Here is a 21,459-nt window from a genome sequence, read left to right as displayed (position 1 = left end):
GTCCCAGAGTTTTAGTCCAAAGCTCAAACCACTTTTCCAGACTAGTACCCTTTCCTAATGTGGAGGGGGGGGCAGATGCCATGCAAGGGAAATAGGTATATCTCTTTTTTAAAAGATAAGTTTTTACACCATTCCTCAAACTGTATCCAGTCCAGAGCATTATTAAAACTTTCATAGTCCTATATTGTCTGCACAATTCTGGAAACTGTAATCAAAAAAACTCCAGATTCCCCAGCTTCAAGAGAGCCCCCTATGGTTTCTTTGTTTTACATTGGCCACATTACCACACTACCCTTTTATAGTGCTGCTATTCCACTTTTACTGCTCTGGCTGCCTCCTGTTCTATCTGAGGCTTGTAGTTCAGTGAGGTCTAAGAGCTCTCTGGCTGAGAATTCTGAATGCCCCTCCCTCAATTGCAAATCCTAGGATGCAACAGGAGGCAGCCAGAGCAGTAAAAGTGGAATAGCAGCGCTATAAGAATATAGTCCGGTAATCTAGTTTATCTACTTTCCGTGTAAATGTGCATAAAAATATGTGTCCCTGAGCATCCATTTGGGTAGGAAGGGAACATTTTAGGAGGTGGTGGAGAAAATGTATGCTAAATTAAACTGATTGAGAATGTACAGAATGTTACCTAGCTCCTTGACAGGCATCGAGTCTGAGCAAGCCCCACATGAGCCCCACCAAGCACTATCTAATTTGGAAAGATTAAAGCACATTAAAGCACACACAATCTGCCTTCCTATGGGTTTAGGGAGAAAGAACACGTTTCAGCATTCCAGCTATGGTTCCCTTGGCAACATACATAACAACAACCCAATAAAATTCTTGGTTCCTGTTTGTTTAACCCTCCAGGACATTGTCTGAATTGAATGCTTCCCTAAGGAAATATTTCAGGCAGGCAGCTATACACTTAAAACTCATCTGTTTCAGGGAGGCAATTTTCTTTGTTTCAAATCTGAGCTTTTGGAAAGGAGTTCCAAATTGCAGAGCATTGTGACCGATTAATCCAGAGGTTTAATATTATTTAATTCTCGACAAATCTCAACTAGTAAACTGGTTGTTTTCTTGCTCACTATGTGCATCTCCAAACCAGATTTTTATTTCCACTTTCATTCTTGGGCACTGAAGCAGTCATCCAAGAGCATGGTAAATGCCCATAGGAAACCTATGTTCCTTCTTCAACAGCAAATTGAATATAGCCAGGCAGACCACACCATCTTTGCATTGGGCCAAATTTAGGCTCTGTCCTGGCTGACTGAGTAGTACCTATGACTAACAAACATGGCCTCAAGGACCACACACATAGGAATAACAGGCAGTGGAATGCACAATAATCCTAGAAGTTAGGGTGTTTGAGGGAATGATTTGCTCTTTAACAATGAAATAATCATGATGTGCCAATTTTTCATAATGACACTGTTTCAATAATGCACCAAACTTGTATGAAGTTGTGTGTGTGTGTGTGTATTAGAGAAGTTGGGTTCTCCTCACCCCCAAACTTTGTATCAAATACATTCAGTTCAGTGCTTCAGTTATCATAGGCCTGTAAAACTGTGGGTAATAAAAAATTTTTTAAAATATATGCTAGTTTTGTAGGAATTTGGCATTCTGTATCTAAACATGACTTCTGATTTGTTTCATCACCATACAGTTTTTTCATAGCTAGGTTTAATGTTTCTGTGTTATAATAGGTGATAGAATGAAATGATCCTGCAAACAATTATCCTGCAAAGCATAAGAAAGGGGTTAAAGTTAAAGTCTTTTAATGAAATAGTCAGAAATAGCATGTAACGTTTAGTTAGGAGGAAGAGAATGGAGATCTGAATTGGGTTTTGAGGAGATGACAATGTGGAGAGAGTTAAGGAAAAGTGTTACTTAGTTTGAAACAGAAGAGTTATTGTGTATTGTTATTAACCTTTATTTATAAAGCGCTGTAAATTTACACAGCGCTGTACATACACTCTTTTAGTCAGACGGTTCCCTGTGTATGTAATCAGCATAATGATAGATGTTAAGTTTATTTATTTTATAATACATCTTTATGGTATTTTCTACAAATGTCTCCCACTGTTTTCATTTAAGAAGTAAAAGGGATTAAATGCTCATGCTTTACCACACTGTGCGTACTGATCAACAAAGCCACTTGTCCAGAACAGCAGCCACTTTGAGGCCCAAGATCCAGAGAGGGATCCTAAGGGCAAAAGGGCAAGGTGAGTGATGGGAGCCCTAGAGCTGGAACAGTGGGGCCAATCTAGATAGAAGTTCCATCACAATAACTAAATAAATAAAGCCCAAGCAGGGCTTTAGACAACCCTTCATCCTTTGAACTAAACAAATGCTTTATTAATTTTCTTCTTTCTTTTAAGCGAGAAAGGTTTTTTTATCACCAAGCCTCCTTGCTTAGTTCAGCAACATCCTTCCCTTTACAGATGTAGCAGTCACAGAAGAAGCACAGACACTAAGAATGCTTCTTGATCAAATGTTTAGAATTATGCAGCATCTCTGCCAGTGTGGAGTTGCTAGGGAATTCTTGTTCCTAGGCCACTCCCTGTTCTCAGATTTAATTAGCATCTATCCACCTGTGCTCACTTGTGCAGCAGGAAAAGGCAGAGTCATACCATTCTTTCTGTTTGTGAACAAAAATGTCATGGAATGACCTTCATGGTTTGAAGAGTGGAAAGGAATATTTCAATAGATAGACAGATATTGAACAGAATACTTTCATAAGATCAACATGTCTAGAGAAAGGTAACCAAGATGGTAAAAGCTCTGGAAACAAAGTTCTTTGAGAAATGATTAGGGAGCTGGATATGTTTAACTTAGAGAAGAGATATGATAACCATTGAAGGGGTATTGTATCCTATGAGATGGGGAGGATCAGATTCATCTAGACTATAGTACATTGAGCCCACATTATACGGAGGCTCATTATAGACGACTTTCACTTTACGCTGAAGCCACCCAGCAAAAGAGAGAATGGTGCATTCACCCGTGACATGCGCACATGGCCGCGCAGCAAGCACAAATTCCATTATATCCAATGGGGCTTGAGCATACGTACTTTTTGCCTTATGTTGGGGGGAGGTCTGGAATGTATCCCTCACATAAGGCAAGGGCCCACTGTATTTCTGATCTCAATGTATGATTGTGAAAACTAAACAGTGAAGAAAGCTGGGAAGAAGAAAATTGACTCCATCTGAAATGTTGCATTGGAGGAGATTGCCAAGGATACCTTGGACTACTAAAAACTCACATAAACGAATGAGTCTTAGAGCAAATCAAGACTAAATTCTCATTAGGAGCAATGATGATTAAACTGAGGCTGCCATACCTTAGACATATCTTGAGACAATGTGACTAAAGGATGAAACACACAGGCTGAATGAAGCAGCTTCCAGCCGCTTTGGAGGCATGTCAGTTACACGATGCATGCCTTTAAAGCAGCTGGAAACTGTATCAAAACCATGCTCCAGTCCTTACAACTGGAGCAAAAAGAATCCAGGATAAACTGATTCCTGGCAACACCCATTGGCCCCTGTGTGCACTGTCTGCTTTGAGACTGGGCTGATAGGACAGAGAGGTTCTGACCTGCTTTTGGTCAGAGCAGACTCAGGCCATTCTTTCATGGCCATCTGCTCTGATCCTGATTGTTGAATATGATCATGCTTGACAAAGTGGAATGCAGTAGGAAAAGAGGGTGACAACACTACAGGTAAATTGATTTATTTAGGGAAGCCACAATTCTGAGTTTGCAAAACCTGAGCAGTTTGTGTTAAGTCAAAGTTGACTTAATGGCAAATAGCAAGCAAAATAGATTGAAACACATAGAGGAGAGTGACTGGTTTGGCATGAGGAGGTTGCACTGTAAGCATCTCATCAACTGCTTCAAAAAATCTCATCTCTGGCTTAAGATCACGATGGAAAAGGGGGAGATGTTATGTTTCCCATAATTCACACAAATTATAAATACAAGTTCTGATCACTGAAAGTAATAATAGGCTACTTTTATAGAAGTCAATTTATAGATTTTATAAAAAACAGAATGACCTGAAAGCTCAGCTTACATAAAATGTGTCCTTCGGTATCTAGTTTGCACATCCAATAAGGTGACATGGTGGTCATGTTTGTATTTTCCAGTGCTATGTAACAAACCCACAAAATGTGCATGTTTACTTTGAAACAAAAACAAAAAAAATTTTTTGTGGGGTTTTTGGGCTATGTGGCCATGTTCTAGAAGAGTTTCTTCCTGACGTTTCACCAGTATCTGTGGCTGAGGATGGCGGCCACAGATGCTGGCGAAACGTCAGGAAGAAACTCTTGTAGAACATATCCACATAGGCCGAAAAACCCACAAAAAACTATGGATGCCGGCCATGAAAGCCTTCGACTTCACAAAACAAAAATTGCCACTGACCTTCTCATCTTGTGGGGAGTAGGAAAAATGTGTTCTTAAAAACCAAGTAAGAATAGATTTAACCAGGATTTATATCCCTTTTGGAAGTTACAAGATCCAGATTTCACTCTGCTGAATATAGGGGTGTAATTCTTTACTAGATTTGTTCTCAAAGGTAGCAACAAGTAATTTCAGTTTTCTTCCTGCTGTAAGAAAGTCTTTGAAAACCACACTGTGGAATTATTCTGCACAAAATTCACATGTGGCTGTTTTGTGCAGAAACAGAATTTTCTGTACAGGAAACAGAATTTTCTTCATGTAAAATAATATTCCAATGAAGAAATATTCATTCCTACACAGAAAACACCATTTTCTGCCCAGAATGAGCTATTTTTTATGCAAATCAACCCTGTGTGAATTTTATATAGAATAAACTCCCAATTACAGCTTTTCTCCACAGGAATTAATATTTCTGCATTGCTATTTTTTTCTGTGCAAAACAACCACATGTGAATTTTACACAGAATGAGTCCTGAGCCGTGAAGTTTCTTCAACCCAGAATTCCTCTTATCAAGATTTCCTGACACTAAAAAAATTGTTTTTCACCTATTTTTAAAAATATTTTTGAAATACTCTTTCCATCTCTAGCTGAATGGAATCAAGTATTTGGATCCTGAGGTGAAGTGGCAACATTTACTAGGAAAAGTGAGAATTTTTCTTATGTGATTTTAATAAGTATTTACTACCATCTGTTTTTTTTAATATATATGTAGAATTGAAACAACTTTTAAAACATTTTTTTTAATATAAATGTAGGAAAAAACCAAAATGACAGATGTGTTCACCTGGGCTCAGAGATTTTGGTAGCTAATAGTTAAAAGAATAGCTATACATTTCTATTTATACAAGGTTTGCCGCTCAGATATACAGCGTCAATTCAATGGCCAATAAAAGTATTAGCAAACTTTAATTTTTGGAAGGGTGTGTAAGAGATAGAAATGAAGATGGGTTGGTCTTTGCTAAATAGGTTCATGTCTGGCTTTTCTTCATGAACAAAGATTCAGGACGAACTCATCCCGCGATTTCTACAAGCGCGTTGATTACTAAAAAGGCCAATCCGAGATAAACAAGTCCGGTTGCAGAAAGCACAGCAGAAAGTCTCCTTGGGTGATGTTTCCGGGTTGTGGTTCTTTCTGTGCTGTCATTTCTCTTCAAGACTTGTTCGGGGTGAGCTTTCAAAAAAGGCTGCAGCATCATGGATAGTGCATCTCCATGCCTCCCGATGTGAGGCTAGGGCGGACCATTGTTGGTGGTCGATTTGGCCAAGCCTGAGATGTTGTTTCAGGGAGTCATTGTATCTCTTCTTTGGAACACCCCTCTTAGGCTGACCCATGGTGAGTTCACCATAGAATACTTCTTTGTGATTGGGCAAGCTAGAAATAAATTATTATTATTATTATTATTATTATTATTATTATTATTTTGGGGAGGCGATGGTTCTTCATCCTAGAAACGTGTCCTGCCCAGCGCAGCTGCGTCCTCAATAGCATGGCCTCAATGCTAGTGATCCCTGCTTGCTCAAGGACAGCAACATTTGTCACATAGTCAGTCCAGTGTATATTTAGAATTGTGCGTAAACAGCGCTGATGAAAGTGTTCGAGGAGTCATAGGTGTTGGTGATAGGTGACCCATGTTTCAGACCCATAAAGGAGAATAGATGGTACAATGGCTCTATACACACTGATTTTTGTGCTTCGCCAGACTCTTTTGTGAAGCCTTCCAAATGCACTATATGCCTTTGCCAGTCTGTGATCGATCTCTTTATCAATCTTGGCATCTGAGGAGATGATGCTTCCCAGGTAGGTGAACTGCTGGATGGGCTTAAGCACAGATTTGCCTACAGTGATGTGCAGATGGTAGTGTTCTTCCTGTGGTGCTGGCTGGTAGAGAACTTCCTTTTTCTTCAGGCTGACTTCCAGCCCGAAGAACCCTGCAGCTGTAGAAAAACAAGATGTTAGGCATTGCAGAGCTGCTTCTGTATGGGCAACGAGGGCAGCATCGTCAGCAAAAATCAACTCACGGACTAGATAGTTTAGAGTCTTAGTGCGAGCCCTCAGGTGGCTTAAGTTAAACCATCAGTACGGTAGCGTATATAAATGCCGTTTTCTTCTTCGAGATCTGCCATAGCCCTTTGGAGCATCATGCTGAAGAAGATTGTAAATAGAGTTGGAGCGAGAACACAACCTTGTTTCACACCATTAGTTATTAGAAAGGGCTCCGAGAGAGCATCACCATATCTGACTTGACCTTGCTGGCCTTCGTGTAGCAGGATGATCATTTGGAGGAATTTGGGGGGGGGGGGGGGCAATCCTAGTCGTTCCAGGATCTGCCACAGACCTTTTCTACTCACAGTGTTGAAGGCTTTGGTGAGGTCAACAAAAGTTACATAGAGTCCTTTGTTCTGCTCTCTGCATTTCTCTTGCAGTTGTCTAAGGGCAAATACCATATCTGTAGTACTTCTATTAGCTCTAAAGCCGCATTGGCTTTCAGGAAGAAGTTCTTCTGCAATAGCAGGAACTAATCTGTTCAGGAATATCCTTGCAAGGATTTTTCCAGTGATGGAGAGCAGTGTTATACCTCAATAGTTTGAGCAATCAGATTTTGCTCCTTTTTTCTTATACAGGGTGATGATGACTGCATCTCGGAGACCTGATGGCAGTTCACCTTTTTCCCAGCAACTCACAAGGAGCTTGTGGAATTTAGCATGGAGTACATGACCTCCATGTTTCCAAACATCAGGTGGAATTCCATCAATCCCAGCAGCCTTGCCGTTTTTCATCTGCTGTATGGCCTTAAGGGTTTCTTCCAAAGTGGGAGCTATGTCCAATTCATTTTTCATCGGTTGTTGTGTCATATGTTGAATAGCTGAGTCTTGGACTACTCGGTTGACACTAAAGAGGCTTTGGAAATGTTGAGCCCATTGGTTCAGAATGGAAGCTTTATATGTAATTAGTGTTTGACCATCTGTACTGTATAGGGAGCTTTGGACTTGGTATGTAGGTCCAAACACTGCTTTAAGAGCTTCATAAAATCCTCTGGAATCACCCAGGTCTGCACAACATTGTGTCTTTTCTGCTAAATTGATCCACCACTTGTTCTGAATGTATCTGAGTTTTTGTTGGAGTTGACTACATGCAAGACAGAAGGCTGCTTTTCTTACAGGATGGCTGGGTGAGGTGTGCCTGATGAGCAGTTCTCTTCTTTGCCAACAGCTCCTGGATCTCATGGTTGTTTTCATCAAACCAATCTTGGTTTTTGTTGAGGGAGAATCCTAAGGATTCTTCCGCAGATTGCAGAGTGCTGTTTTTGATATGTTGCCAAAGGACTGTAGGGGAAGAAACTGTAGGCGGGTCTTCAAGTTTTGTTTGCAAATTTGCCTGGAAGTTGTCTCTCATGGCAACTTGTTGAAGATTGTTGACTTGGAGTCTCCTCTTTAAGATGCCACCCCTCTTAGGTTTGAGCTTAAGATTAAGATTTAGTTTACATTTTACGAGGCAATGATCTGTTTGACATTCTGCACTGGGCATCACTCGGGTATGACAGACATAGCAGATGTTTCTCTGGCGCACTAGTATGTAGTCAATGAGGTGCCAGTGTTTGGATCGAGGATGCATCCAGGTTGTCTTCAGGCTATCTTTCTGCTGAAAGGTAGTGCTTGCAATAGTCAGCTGCTGTTCTGCAGAAAACTCTAGCAGGGGGTGTCCGTTATCATTACAGTTTCCAACACCAAGCTTGCCTAAAATACCTTTCCAGGCTTCGAAGTTCTTTCCTTCACTGGCATTGAAACCACTAAGGATAATGATTTTGTCTTCTGCAGGGACTTTTTGTATACAGTGGCGTAGGTCTGAGTAGAATTTGTCTTTCTCCACATGGTCGGCTTGCATAGTTGGAGCATATATACTGAAGAGAACAACATGTGGGAGGCATAAGGAGATAATGTGATCAGAGTGTCCTGTTGGCAAGGTTTCAAGTTTGGAAGCAATGGAGTTTTTGATCATAAAGCCTACACCTGAAAGATGTTTTTCAGTTTTGGGTTTGCCAGACCAGTAGAGTGTGTAGCCAGCACCATGTTCTTTAAGGCTGCCTTCCTCGTGGAGATGAACTTCACTAAGAGCAGCAATGTTAAGTCATGACAGTTCATGGGCTATTAGAGCAGAACGACGCCCAGGACGTCCACTATCTGCAGAATCTTGCATGTTTCTGATGTTACAGCATGCAAGCGTCAGTCTATTTGCACCTTTGGAGGCTGGTGTGTGCCTTTGTTTCTTTGTCTTTGTTTGACCACATTAGAAGATGCCCGTTGGCCACGGCAAGCCAACCGGGTAGGTGGGGATGAGCTTTCTTTAGGCCACCTTTTCTAGGCCCCTCTCCATATGGAGCAAGCAGTGCTCTCCTTAAAAACGGCTGCTTGGTCATTCAGGATGCTGCTGAACAAGACTGTCATCCCCTGGGTCAGTCTCAAGTGACCAAAGTCCTGAACCGCCTGCATGCAGGGTTGGGTCTGTGGCTTCCAGTGCATCTTTACATCTGCCGTTTCATCCCTCGGCTATCACTACAGGGCTTTTTCAGAAGTTAGATGTATCCTTTGAGCCTGTGCAATGAGTTTTCTGGTGGAGCGCAGCGTGCACAGAACTGGCCTCACTCTTTAAACCAGAGGTTTGTCTGCTGAGGCCTTGACAAGCATGGACAGTGCAGCAAGGTCCTCGGGTTGTAGGTTTGATTAGAGTTTCCTTCTCTTAGATGGTTGACCTTACAGGGTTAGACGAGCACCATCTGCCCAGGCTTGAGATTAGAGTTTTCCTTCTCCTAGGATGGTTGCCATAGGGCTAGAGAGCCCATCCTGCCCTTTGGCGCTCTTGGTCACACCCTTCGGTTGTGACCTGTCTGGCATGGGAGGCCCTACCGGTGGCTATTATGCCACCGCCAGCATAGCTCACAATTTCATTAGGGTACACAAGCCTCTCCCCCACGACAAGGGGGCATGGACAAGGTTCATAGTCTCCTTACATATACCATCATGCTATTGCACATGCAAGCTTTTCTAGAATGGATGTAGAAGACATGCATGCAAACTGATATATAAATTTTCATGCAAATTTTGTATTAATTTTGCCATCTTCACAAACTAATAGAAAAGAGGGTCAAAAACACAATTGCACTTTGATAAATGAGAAATTTGGCAAGATCAGCATCGAATCACCCTTTTCTATTGTTGCAGTTCCATACTCATTAGAGTTTGTTCTCCAACCACACACAAAAAAAGAGTTGGCACTTTGTATCCATGGATTCTTTATCCATGGATTCAACCATCATGGCCTGAAAATATTCATATATATATATATATATATATATATATATATATATATTCCCAAAAGCAAACCTTGATTTTGCCATTTTATATAAGGAACGTCATTTTACCATCCCATTAAATTTAATGGGATTTGAGCATCCAAGGATGTTGGTATCCATGGGAGATTTTGGAATTGAACCCCAGCATATACCAAAGATCACTATTCATCACTAAGGGACTGAACAGATGGCCTGGAAAATCCAGCTTCCAGGAGGTTTGGGGGCATGGTGTTTTGACACCGCACGGCCCCAAGATGCTCAGAAATCACCCACCATTCAGACAGCGGCAACTTGAAGCTGCTCCAGGGGTGTGGTGTTTTGATGCTGCATGCCCCTGGAGCAGCTTGAACTGCCTGCCCCTTTACTAGCCCAAATAGGAGCAGATCTTTTCTACTCCTATGGACCAGCATCAGAGAGGATTGGGGCCATGGCATGTAGTTGCCACAACTCTGGGGTGAGCAGCTCTGGGGTGGCCCCAATCCACCCTTTTGGGGAGGTCTGTTACGGCCCTAATTTTGTTGGATTTCAGTCTTTTATTTCAAACGTCTGCACTGAACAGCACCAGAATGGAATCCCAGTGAAATACAAATGCTACACATTTTCATTCAGTGATGTCAATGGAATGTAACATTATACAGAAAAGAGATTTCAGATGTGATCTAAAATGACTACCAACAAAATATCACCTGCAGAAACTGAAAAAGGAATTACAAGTAAACTGTTTGCTTCTTCTCCCCCAGCTGCAGATGAATGGGAGAAAATGTATGTTCCTAGGATAACTTCCAAAGTTTTCAGATAAATGGCATTTTATACCTTTTATACCTTTTTCAAATGATAATTGTGTGGTGTGTAGAAGTGGAACCTTGAAGAACAACTGAGATACAACAGTACCATATTGCAGTTTCAATTGTGGGATTGGAAGATATTATGTCATCTGATAGCTGTTTTAAGATTACTGTCTAGTTTTGAGTGAGCACATATTTCTCATATTCATTCTAAACAACCTTAAACATTTAAGAAAAGAGGTAAGGGCTGCAGCAAAGGTTTACAAATCCATTAGCAATCCAGAAAGGAAGTAGGAACTGCACTCAAATGAACCATTTATATGTTTAGTCCTTGTTATCTTTCACTTCAAAGTCTGGAAAAGGCAGTAATATTTATATTTTGGTATTTTGCAAATACACCTAAACTGAATAAAGTAATTACAGATTAATCAAGTAAAAGGCACCTTAATATGCAATATAAGTTATTTATAAGGACAAAGTCCTACACATTCACAGAAAAGCAAGACCCAAAAGGAGCTTACTCCCAAGTATGCTAAAATTCAAAATTATTCACAGCTGCTGGCAAAATGTCAGGAATAAACTCTTCTAGAACACAGCCTCATAGCCTTAAAAACTCATATAAAACTATGGATGCCTGGCGTGAAAGCCTTCAACTTCTCATTATGTACACAATTAGTGTCTATTGCCCAGCTTCATGAAGCCTAGGCCATGTCTGTACAGGCTGAATAAAACAATGTCACCTCATTTTCACAGTGAGTAATCCAGATGATGCACAGGATTATTTGGACTAAATAGGCCTTTTCAGTGCCTCAGAGCTTTATCTGGATCAAAAAGAGTTAGAAATTATTTTGGATTGTACTGAAATTCCAGATATTTGCACTCCATAGTGACATTGGTGTGGTCAGGCAAGTTTGGTGTGTGTTGCCAGTGCATGTGCAGCCATGAGATCTGTTGTGAGGAGTTAGATCAGGTTACCCATTCCCTCTTCCTCCCCTTACCTGACTGTTGCATTTGTTTTTAGTGTTTTTACTTTTCTAATTTTTTTTTCATCTGTCTAGACACGTCATTAGTCACCACTTGCATATGAAGAAGGTCAGTGTTATAGTAATTGAACATTCCCTGTATCATATGAAGATTAAGTTTCAGTTTGTAAAAAAAAATTAAAAAGGAGGAAGGAGGAATGTGGGCAAACATAGGTAATTTTATTGTGGAATTGTTTCCTTGGTCGGCCTCTTTCCCATTTATCTGGGAGTCAGTTTCTGAATCGAATCCATGATTTGGTTCAGTAGCAAAGCATGGTTCCTACAGCAGTTTACACCAATCAAGCCTTGCTTGAGAGAGTGTAACACACACACATACACACACACTCCCTTCTTCCAAGGTCCCTGAGGAAGCACCTACCCTCTTCATAGCCTCTCCATTGAAGAGCCCCTTCTCCAGTCACTTGTGGGCCACCTGGATAGCTCTGAGCTGCCCCACCAAGGAGCACTAGAAGAGAGCCAGCAGGAAGGTGCCCCCATCAGGGAAGGAGAGGGCAGGATGCTGAGGCTGGGGTCCAGGTAGCTGTCGGCCCCCAAGCCCCCTTCCACCAGCACCTGGTAAAACTCCTGGCACAAGCCCTGTGGCCATCAGCCAGATGGCCCTTCTCACTCCAGGAGCACCTTGGCTGAGACAGGAGAGGCAAGGCCAGGGCAAAAAGAGGCATGGCCGGGGTGGAAGGAAGAAGGCATGGCTGAGGCAGAGAGGTCAGGGAAGCCGGGGAAGGCCAGGGGCTGGAGAGGCAGGGGATACAGGGAAAGCCGGGAGCTGGAGAGGCTGGGGAAGCTGGACTGCCAGGGCAGATTCAAATCCGCCTGGCTCCCATTTGGGCTGAATCAATTTATTTCAGAATAAATTGATTCTGCCCAAAAGACTCTGAAAAAAACAGTGGGTCAAAACCATGCCCCCCCTTTCCGAATTGCTTCAGCGATTCAGATTAAGTGGGAACCATGGTGGTTTAAACTGGATCATACAGAATCACGATCTGGTTTAAACCATAGTGGGAATGAGGTCACAGTATTGTAACTTCTTCTAACAGCAATTCCCCAAAATGAGCATTTTAAAGGTCTTTGCTTCTGACATGTTATGGTGTTATGCCCTTAGGTCAGTAGCATCTGAAGGTGGAACACAGAAACTAAATAGAATTAAAACACTCTTTTGGAGGGGTTGGGGCCTGGGACCCATTCATACGATACTATTTTAGTGCTATTATTCAACTTTAACTGTTTTGGTTCCATCCTATGGAATCCTGGCATTTGTAGTTTGGTGAGGCACAAGAGTGCTGTAGCTGAGAATTCTAAATACCTCTCCCTAAACTACCCCTTCCAAGGTCCCATAGGACAGTATCATGGCAGTTAAAGTGGAATAACAGTGCTCTGATTGTGCAGTGTGAATGGATTTAAGACCAACTTTAAGGATAGACTTCAGCTGCAGTCTTCTCAGTGCAATTGCTAATGGTTCATTTGGAAGTCAAATGACAGTGGAAAAAATATAATCTTAAAACTGTGAAGAGCTGCTTGACATTATTCTGGTAACTAAACTTGAATGAAGATGTGTTTTGACATTAAGTGAAGCGGGACATTGATAGAAACTGATGAGGCCAATATCAGAAAAACAGGAACTGCATAAAGACACCCAGGAAATTAATGAGTTGCATGTATGAAACACAGTATCCATAAAGAAAAACCTATAAGGTAAAGGAGGATACAATTAAGAAGTAAAAAGCAAATGGGAATATTCTTGTTTTTTTCTTAATAAAAATAGTTCTTTACTACTTTTTTAATTTCAAGAACAAACAGACAAAAGTTCCCCAGGCAGAGCAGATGTTGTCTTCAGAAAAATTTATTTTCATATTGTACAGTTAGTAGCCAGTATGTAGATTGTGAGATTTCAGATGCTGTATTTATAGGCAAATTCCCCATCCCTGACAGATTGTCTATCCTTTATGCATAAAAATGAAGCCAAAGATATAAACCCCAATCCCCTAAAATATACTAAATGAGAAACAAAAGAGCATGCAATTTCCTGTAGATTACTGAAAATCTGGCTGTTAAATCAGCTTAATTCAGTGTACTCTATTAACTTTTAAATCATACACCCTTATCAGACAAAAAAAAGTGCATAGGAAAGTAATCTTGGAGGTTACTCACCACTTGGAAATTCATTTCCCTGGGAATCTCCCAAAGCCATTTGATCCAGTGTACATACTGCTGCACTGTGTAAGGGTCTCCACACAGCAGATTCTCATTCGCCTAGTGACTAGTAATGGAAGGGAGCTGCAGAACATGAATGGATTAGCTGGACATTTCTAATGTTATACTCAGCACAGAAAGCACCCTACTGTATGTGCAGATAGAGAATTTGAAGTTTTCTCTGAAATGCAAATGATATTCATAGAGGAAATTCATTTTTCTCTTAAGTAGCTTCTTACAGAATCAATGTAGGATGTTGCTATAAGAGAGGAGTGGTCAACTTTGGCAAGCTTGGGGGTTAGTTTTATTGTTCTCCAAAACCTTCCTAGCCTACGTCCCCCTATCACCATTACACACACATACACAATTCCTGTTTTAAAGCAAGGTAGGAGGTACCTGCCTTGTGAGTACTCATTCTTTTGGAAGCCTCTGGAAACACAATTCTTCACTTTTATATTATTATTATTTATATAGCGCTGTAGATTTGCACAGCACTGTACATAAAACAATAAATATAAAAGAGTAAACCTGCCTATGGCATACAATCTAAGAAATAATAGGATATTAGTCTACAGATTCTGAAAACTGGAAATAAAAGACCCAACATTGAAAACTGATACACTTTGTATATTTTCCCCCCTATGAGTTTCCACCTCTACTTGAAACAACACTGCTGCCATTCTTATAGTTTTCTATATAGTGACAGGATTTGATAGGCAAACAGTTCGCTTCAGGGCGACTACAGATTTTTTTAAATGATGTCATCCAAGTACCAACTTTATTAAGATTGATAACATTCACAAGCTTTCCTTCACTTAGATAAATGTAGCATTTGTATTTCTTTCTCATTGATGCATTTGTAATGCAGTTGTAACTTCTATATTACAGCTGCATAGAAATGGGAGGAATTTCCAATACTTAGGAAGGTTTTCTTTTAACTATTTCGAATTTTTAAAAAATGTATTGCTCAGCAGCAACCAAGAATATACTAGGCAAATAAAATCCCATGTATACATCTGTACCAATTCATTCCCTGTATGCAGCATCCAGCTACAACTGTGCATGTATAGCATTTCTTGACACAGACAAAAAAGATAGGAGCTGTGTGTTCTCTGGATCATGCTCCTGCTTAAAATTATATATACACAAGCACATCTCATATCCATTTCACTAAATATTGTTCTTGTTTTACTGCAAGTATATTTCCTGGAACAAATGTTGATAAATGCATTCCCTTGACAAAATTCAATTGATTTTGATCCACCTTAATGCATCTGCCTTAAGAACATGGCTGCTGATGTTAGAATGGTACTCATAATTTGCTCTCTGTAATGATTTTAAATATCAGCAGCATTTTAAAGATTTATCTAATACCATTTTGCATCTCTGCACTTCCTCTTAAGAACAGCATGTTACAGTCTCCTGCAGTTTTATATCTCTCTATGTGTTCACTTCACTATGAAGTGGAGAATGATCGAGAGCTTTGGGAGAGCTCAATTTTTCATGTATTTTACCATTTCACTGGAATCTATTTTTTTTAAAAAAAAACACCCACAAAATAGACTTTCAGATATTAGAATCTTAATTAATAATCAAAACTTGAGTTTACTCTTTCCTGGACCTTTGGCAATTAAATAATATCAGTTCATTAGCTACCTGCCTTTCAATCAATCAATTAATTACTATAATAAGTGTAAATCCAAAATCACTCTTACCTAAAGTAAATTGATGGGACTTAAACAAAATCTATTAGTTTCTATTAGTCTGCAGTGTCTCTCATGTTCTTTGATTCATGTTTGAACACTGCACTTGGTGGTCCCTATGTACACTTGTCTGCAGCTGCACAGTATAGAATCATAGGACTGTAGAGTTGTAAGAGACCACAAGGGTCATCCAGTCCAACCCCATGCCATGCAGGAACTTTCAGTCAAAGCATCTCCGACAGATGGCCATCCAGCATCTGTTTATTCGGTAAACTCCTGTGGCCATGAGAGGGTCTCTCTTGTTCACAGTGCAGCATTTGTTGGATTTTCTTGGTTAGTTTATAGACTATTTTGAAGTTGTGTTTCCTTACCAGTTTCCCTATTCTGTCTATGACTCCTTTGATCTATGGTCAACATACCTTCCCTTTGGGTGGTTGTTTGTTTTCACTCCTATGGGTTTTTCTGGATTTGGCAGATCTTCTGATGTCTGAGCTGGGGTAACCCTTAACTTGTATACCACATACCATGTAGTTGTGGACAAGTCTATATAGGGACCATGAAACGCAGTTTTCAAACATGAATCAAGGAACATGAGAGACACTGCAGACTGGGTCAGCCAGAAAAATCAGGAGTAGCAGAACATATTATAAACCATCCTGGGCATAAAATGCTGTTTAAAAACACTGAAATTCTGGAACATGCCAACAACTATCTGGTCAGAATACACAGGGAAGCCATTGAACTCCATAAACACCTGGACAACTTCAACAGGAAAGAAGAAACCCTTAAAGTAAACAAAGGTGAGGGACAGACCACCCGAAAAGGGCAGCCTGCCAGAGGCCTAATTTCCTCCTGAGGGAAGCCGCAGCTGCCAAACCGCGCAACTTCCCTATGGAGGAAAAAGAACCCGGAAAAAACTGGTTCTTTTTGAGTGGCAGGGGTGGCGTAACAAGTGCACCACTAGTGCAGTAGTTACGTAAGTGCTGTGCAGCAACGTGCGGATGCTGCGCGGTGCTTAAATAACAATGGTGGGGCCTGTGTACACAGGGCACCACCATTGTTATGCCACCCACACTTACTAGGGTTAGGGACTGTGCGGTTGCCCTGACCCTAGAATTTCCGCTGGTACGCTGCTTGTTGGTGGTATGTACCACGCCAAAGTTTGGCTACCACTCCTGAGAAACACCAAAATCAAGACCCAGCAAATGTAAATGAAAACCATCCAGGGTGAGGGGGCAGGGGTTCCCAAAAGACAGTGGATCATTAATTAAATAGACACCCTGAGGCTTTACCATTCAGCAACAGAACAATACACAGATTAACATGCAAATCGCTTCGTCTCAACCAACAGTATATATATCCCATTCTCTTCCATGCCAGCATTCTTTGAAGATGCCAGCCACAGCTGCTGACAAAATCTTAGGAATAAACTCTTCTAGAACACAGCCTCATAGCCTGAAAACCCCACAAAAACCAAGTGTACATAATTCTTTTAACTGCTTTTAATGTTATAAAACTACAAAATATGCAACATTCATATACCATCCCATGCCATTTTTATGCATTTCCACTATCTCAAACCAGCATTATTTCCAACTTCTGTATTATGGCAAATACACAGTGACAGGCCCAATGCTCTTTCAATTGGATTTAGGAACAGAAATAATATATCAATAGTAAACTTCCACAAAATTGATTTATTTTATTTTTTTGAAATAGATATCTTGCCTTTCTTGTATTCTGTTAAAACATTAAAGCTATAATATAGGAAAATGCAAACAATATCAAAAGATTACTTAGTAAGGGGGAAAGTGAACATTATTATTATTATTATTATTATTTATCATTATTATCATTATAATTTCTTACCCTCCTTTCCCCTTGGATTGAAGTGGGGAACAACAACAATTAAAAGACACACCACATCAGTTTAAAAATGTCAGTTAAAATTCACATCAATGTAAAATGACAAATGCAATGTACACATATTAAAACAATCCACATTTAAAATTCATCATTTAAAATTCACCATTTAAATATCATCTGGATAAGCTTGCCTGAAGAGACTGGTCTTTAAAGTTCTTTTAAATTCAGACAGTGTATTCAGCTGTCAAATCTCTTCCAGCAGGTTGTTCCACAGTCTATGGGCGACTGAAGAAAAAGTTCTCTGGGTGACAGTTGCCAACCTAGTCCTGGATGACTGGAGTAAATGTCCCCCAGAGGACCTGAGTGTATGGGGTAAATTATATATTGGCAGCCAGTGGAGTGATTTTAATACTGGTGTAATGTGATCACTCCTGGATGTCCCAATAATCAATCTGGCTGCCATGTTTTAAACTAGCTGAAGTTTCTGAACTTGGTACAGAGGTAGCCCAAAGTACAACACATTGCAGAAGTCAAGCCTTCAGATTACCAGCACAGGCACTATTATCTTTAGGTCTTGCAACTCTAGGAAGGGGTACAGCTGGTATATTAACCAGAGGTGATAGTAAGCACTCCTGGTCATTGCATCTACCTGAGCTGTCTTTTGAAGAGATGGATCCAGAAGCATCCCCAAACCGTGAACACAGTCTTTCAGGTCCAAACCCATGTTAGGGCCTTTGACAGTAAGCACTTCTGTCTTGTCTGGATTCAGCTTCAATTTGTTTTTCCTCTTACAACCCATTACCTCCTACAGGCATTCATTCAGAGGAAAAGCCCTCCCCTCCCTCCTTCCATCTTCTGGCCTGGGAGGGAGTGAAAGGACATGCCCAATGCCCTGGGGCCCAGCCTCGATTAAGAAAAAGAGCCCTCCAGTCCATCTGCCTTGGTCCAGACCTCAGAGGGACAGAAGAATGCTGGACCTGATCCCTTCCGCCCCTCACCATTCCCTTCTCCTTTTGTGTCATGTCTTTTTAGATTGTAAGCCTGAGGGCAGGGAACCGTCTATTATCCCCTCTGTTGTAAGCAGCCCGGATTCCTAGTGATTGGGCGGCATATAAATAAATCCTATTGTTGTTGTTGTTGTTATATGCTGTCCTTAACTGAGGCTGTTTTTGAAGGTATGGAGAAATATAATTGGGTGTCATCAGCATACAGATAGCATCCCATGCCTCCAGTTGATCTCTCCCAGTGGTTTCATGTAGGAGGTGAATAGCATTGGCAGTAGAATGGCACCTTGTAATATGCCATATAACAGCTCCTTTTTTTGAGGAGCAACTATCTCCAAGCACCACCATCTGGAACCTGGCCAAGAGATAGGTCTGGAACCACTGAAGTACAGTGCCTCCAAATCCCAAATCCCACAGCCTTTCCAGAAGGATACCATGGCAGATGATATCGAATGCTGCTGAGAGCACCAAGAGCACCAGCAGGGACACACGCCCCCTTCTGATGCTCAGGTGAAGATCATCCACTAAGGTGGCCATAGCAGTCTCAACTTAATATTCTGCTCTGAAGCCAATTTGAAATGGGTCTAGATAATCTGTATCATCCAAGACTGCCTGGAGTTGAAAGGCAACTATCTTCTCAATCACCTTGCCCAGAAAAGGGAAATTTGAAACTGGTCTGTGGTTGTTGCAGTCCAGGTGGTCCCGAAAGGGCTTTTTTAGAAGTGGTTGTATGACCACTTCATTTAAATAGGATAGAAAACCTCCCTCCCTGAAAGATGCATTAATAACATATTGTAGTTGAAGTCTAATTGCAGCCATTTGCGCATTTGTGCGTCGCAAGCGCAGCGCGAAAAGAAGCCGCTTTTTGCGGCTTCTTTTTCCGCCACCAGGAAGCCTCCCCATTTGGAGGCTGCAGCTTCCTGGTGGCGGAAATGGAGGCGGCGGCAGACCACCACTTTCAGGCGGTCTGTAAAGAAAATAAAAATAGTGCAGACCCTTTCCCAAAGGGCATTATTTGCTTTAACATTGTTTAAATCTATTCCTAAAAATCTAAGCTTCACACCATTCCTCTACCTCAATGAGCTTTTCTGTATCATTCCTGTTTGCCTTTTCCCAGCTCCTCCTTTTCTCAGAGTACCACCCATGAGGCAGCAGAGACTGGCAATATTCAGTTTATCCCACTGCTTCTCTTCCCTTGCTCCACATGTTAGTTATTATACTTAATTCTTTGTTTTGTCTTTGCAAGTTTTGAACCTAATGCAAGTGAATGTTTTTTGATAATATTTTTACCTTCTTAGCATTCAGATCAGCTTTGCAGACAAAATAACTTTCTTACTTCCTTCTATGAAAGAGGGAAGCATTACAGTGAATGCAATCTTGTCCATTTGTCTTTAATGAGACTGTTGTATTCTGGACATTACACAAAAAGACAGGGCTCATTAGAAAAAAAAATAATGCTTGGTAAGGTAGAAGGCAGTAGGAAGAGAGGAAGACCACATTACAGATGAATGGAATCAATCAAGAACTCCATGGCTGCCCTGAATTTGTGAGACCCAAGCAAGGCTATTGATAACAGGATGACTTGAATGTCTGTCATTCATAGGATAACTATAACCTGAAGTCAAAATGATGGCATTTAACAACAACAACAACAACATTGGTAAATTTAATTTTGGTAAGTACAGCAATAGATACAAATTGAATTTAATTTTTGTTTAAAACTTATCTAGGGGTATCAGTGTTGGCCATATAGCGAATGCCATAGCATCCAAAACCCACAAAACACCCAATTATAAAATACTATCTACATATCAGTACCCAGCTATATAAATTTTTTGATAAAGTACAGTTTGGATTCAACATTCAACACCCAAGACAACACACAACTAAACCTCTCTTACTTCAAACCAGCCACTCCCTTAGTCTCTTGGCAATTCCACACCCATTGCTTCCACCCTCTGCCCAAGCAGTATATATTATGCAGCTATTAGAACCACTATCCAGGCTATTGATAACAGGATTGTTGATAATAGGATTATTAAGCCAAACAAAATACCCAAAATAGGCAAAGAAAAAAAATATGATGATGATATACAGATGTTATAAATCATGTCTTTTGTGTATTTTGGTTGGTCAAATAAAGGTAACACTGCTTTGTAGATTTTGGATGTTATCGTTCTTAATTTTTGTCTGTTCAGTTTTCTTGTTGAAATTTTTATATTTGATATGAAACAGGTAAGAATGATTGTTTTCACACTTGAAAACATAAATAGATATTTGAATACCAAAAGAGATTGTTTTGACATTAAAAGAAAAAATGAAAGTAGAAAGAGTGTTTTGACTCAGCTCTGGGAATAATGCAACCAAATTCAGATATTCATTGTGCTCAGACATGTGTACAGAAGATATCTGGCATATGCTGGAGTCCATACTCATTTAAAACTACTCAGCATACACAAACAATGCCAATTGTCTGCCAATGTGCAAATAATAGGGAAGTCATTCCAGATGGTGTGTTCCAAGCACAGACTGAAATTCATGAACCTGGTACAAATCACTATATAGACCTAGAATCACTTTGCAGAATCTTGAAGCATCTGCTGAGGACAAGACAGTTTGACATCACAATACCAAAACATATTCTTAGCATCAGTTAATTCACATACTCATGTTTTCAAAGCTGGGTAATCTAGATTGACACCAACACTATACCAAGGCATTGTGGGATATTAAAATGGAGGCCACCAGGTGTCAATCACACAAGTACCACTGCCAGCACACACTGGCACGGCTAAACAGAACATGATCAGTGCCCACTGCAGGATGCTGTACCAGGTGCTTTGTCAATCTATTTTTGTAAACAGTCCTGGATGGTAGGCAATCCATCTTCCTGTAGGAATTTGAATAACTGACACTAGGGTAAGAAGGAGAGCGATTAGAGGCAAACTTGACCTCTGATCTTCATGAGGCCCACATTTGGATTGTGGTATTACTGTATGCCATCAAGCCATTTCTGACTTTGGTTGACCCTAACCCAATATTTGGCAACATTTGTTCCACGAGAGT

Source organism: Sceloporus occidentalis, unplaced genomic scaffold, assembly GCF_023333645.1.
Source record: "Sceloporus occidentalis isolate IW3139 unplaced genomic scaffold, rSceOcc1.0.p SCAF_2, whole genome shotgun sequence".
Taxonomy (NCBI): domain Eukaryota; kingdom Metazoa; phylum Chordata; class Lepidosauria; order Squamata; family Phrynosomatidae; genus Sceloporus; species Sceloporus occidentalis.
Note: the sequence above shows the minus strand (reverse complement) of the source record.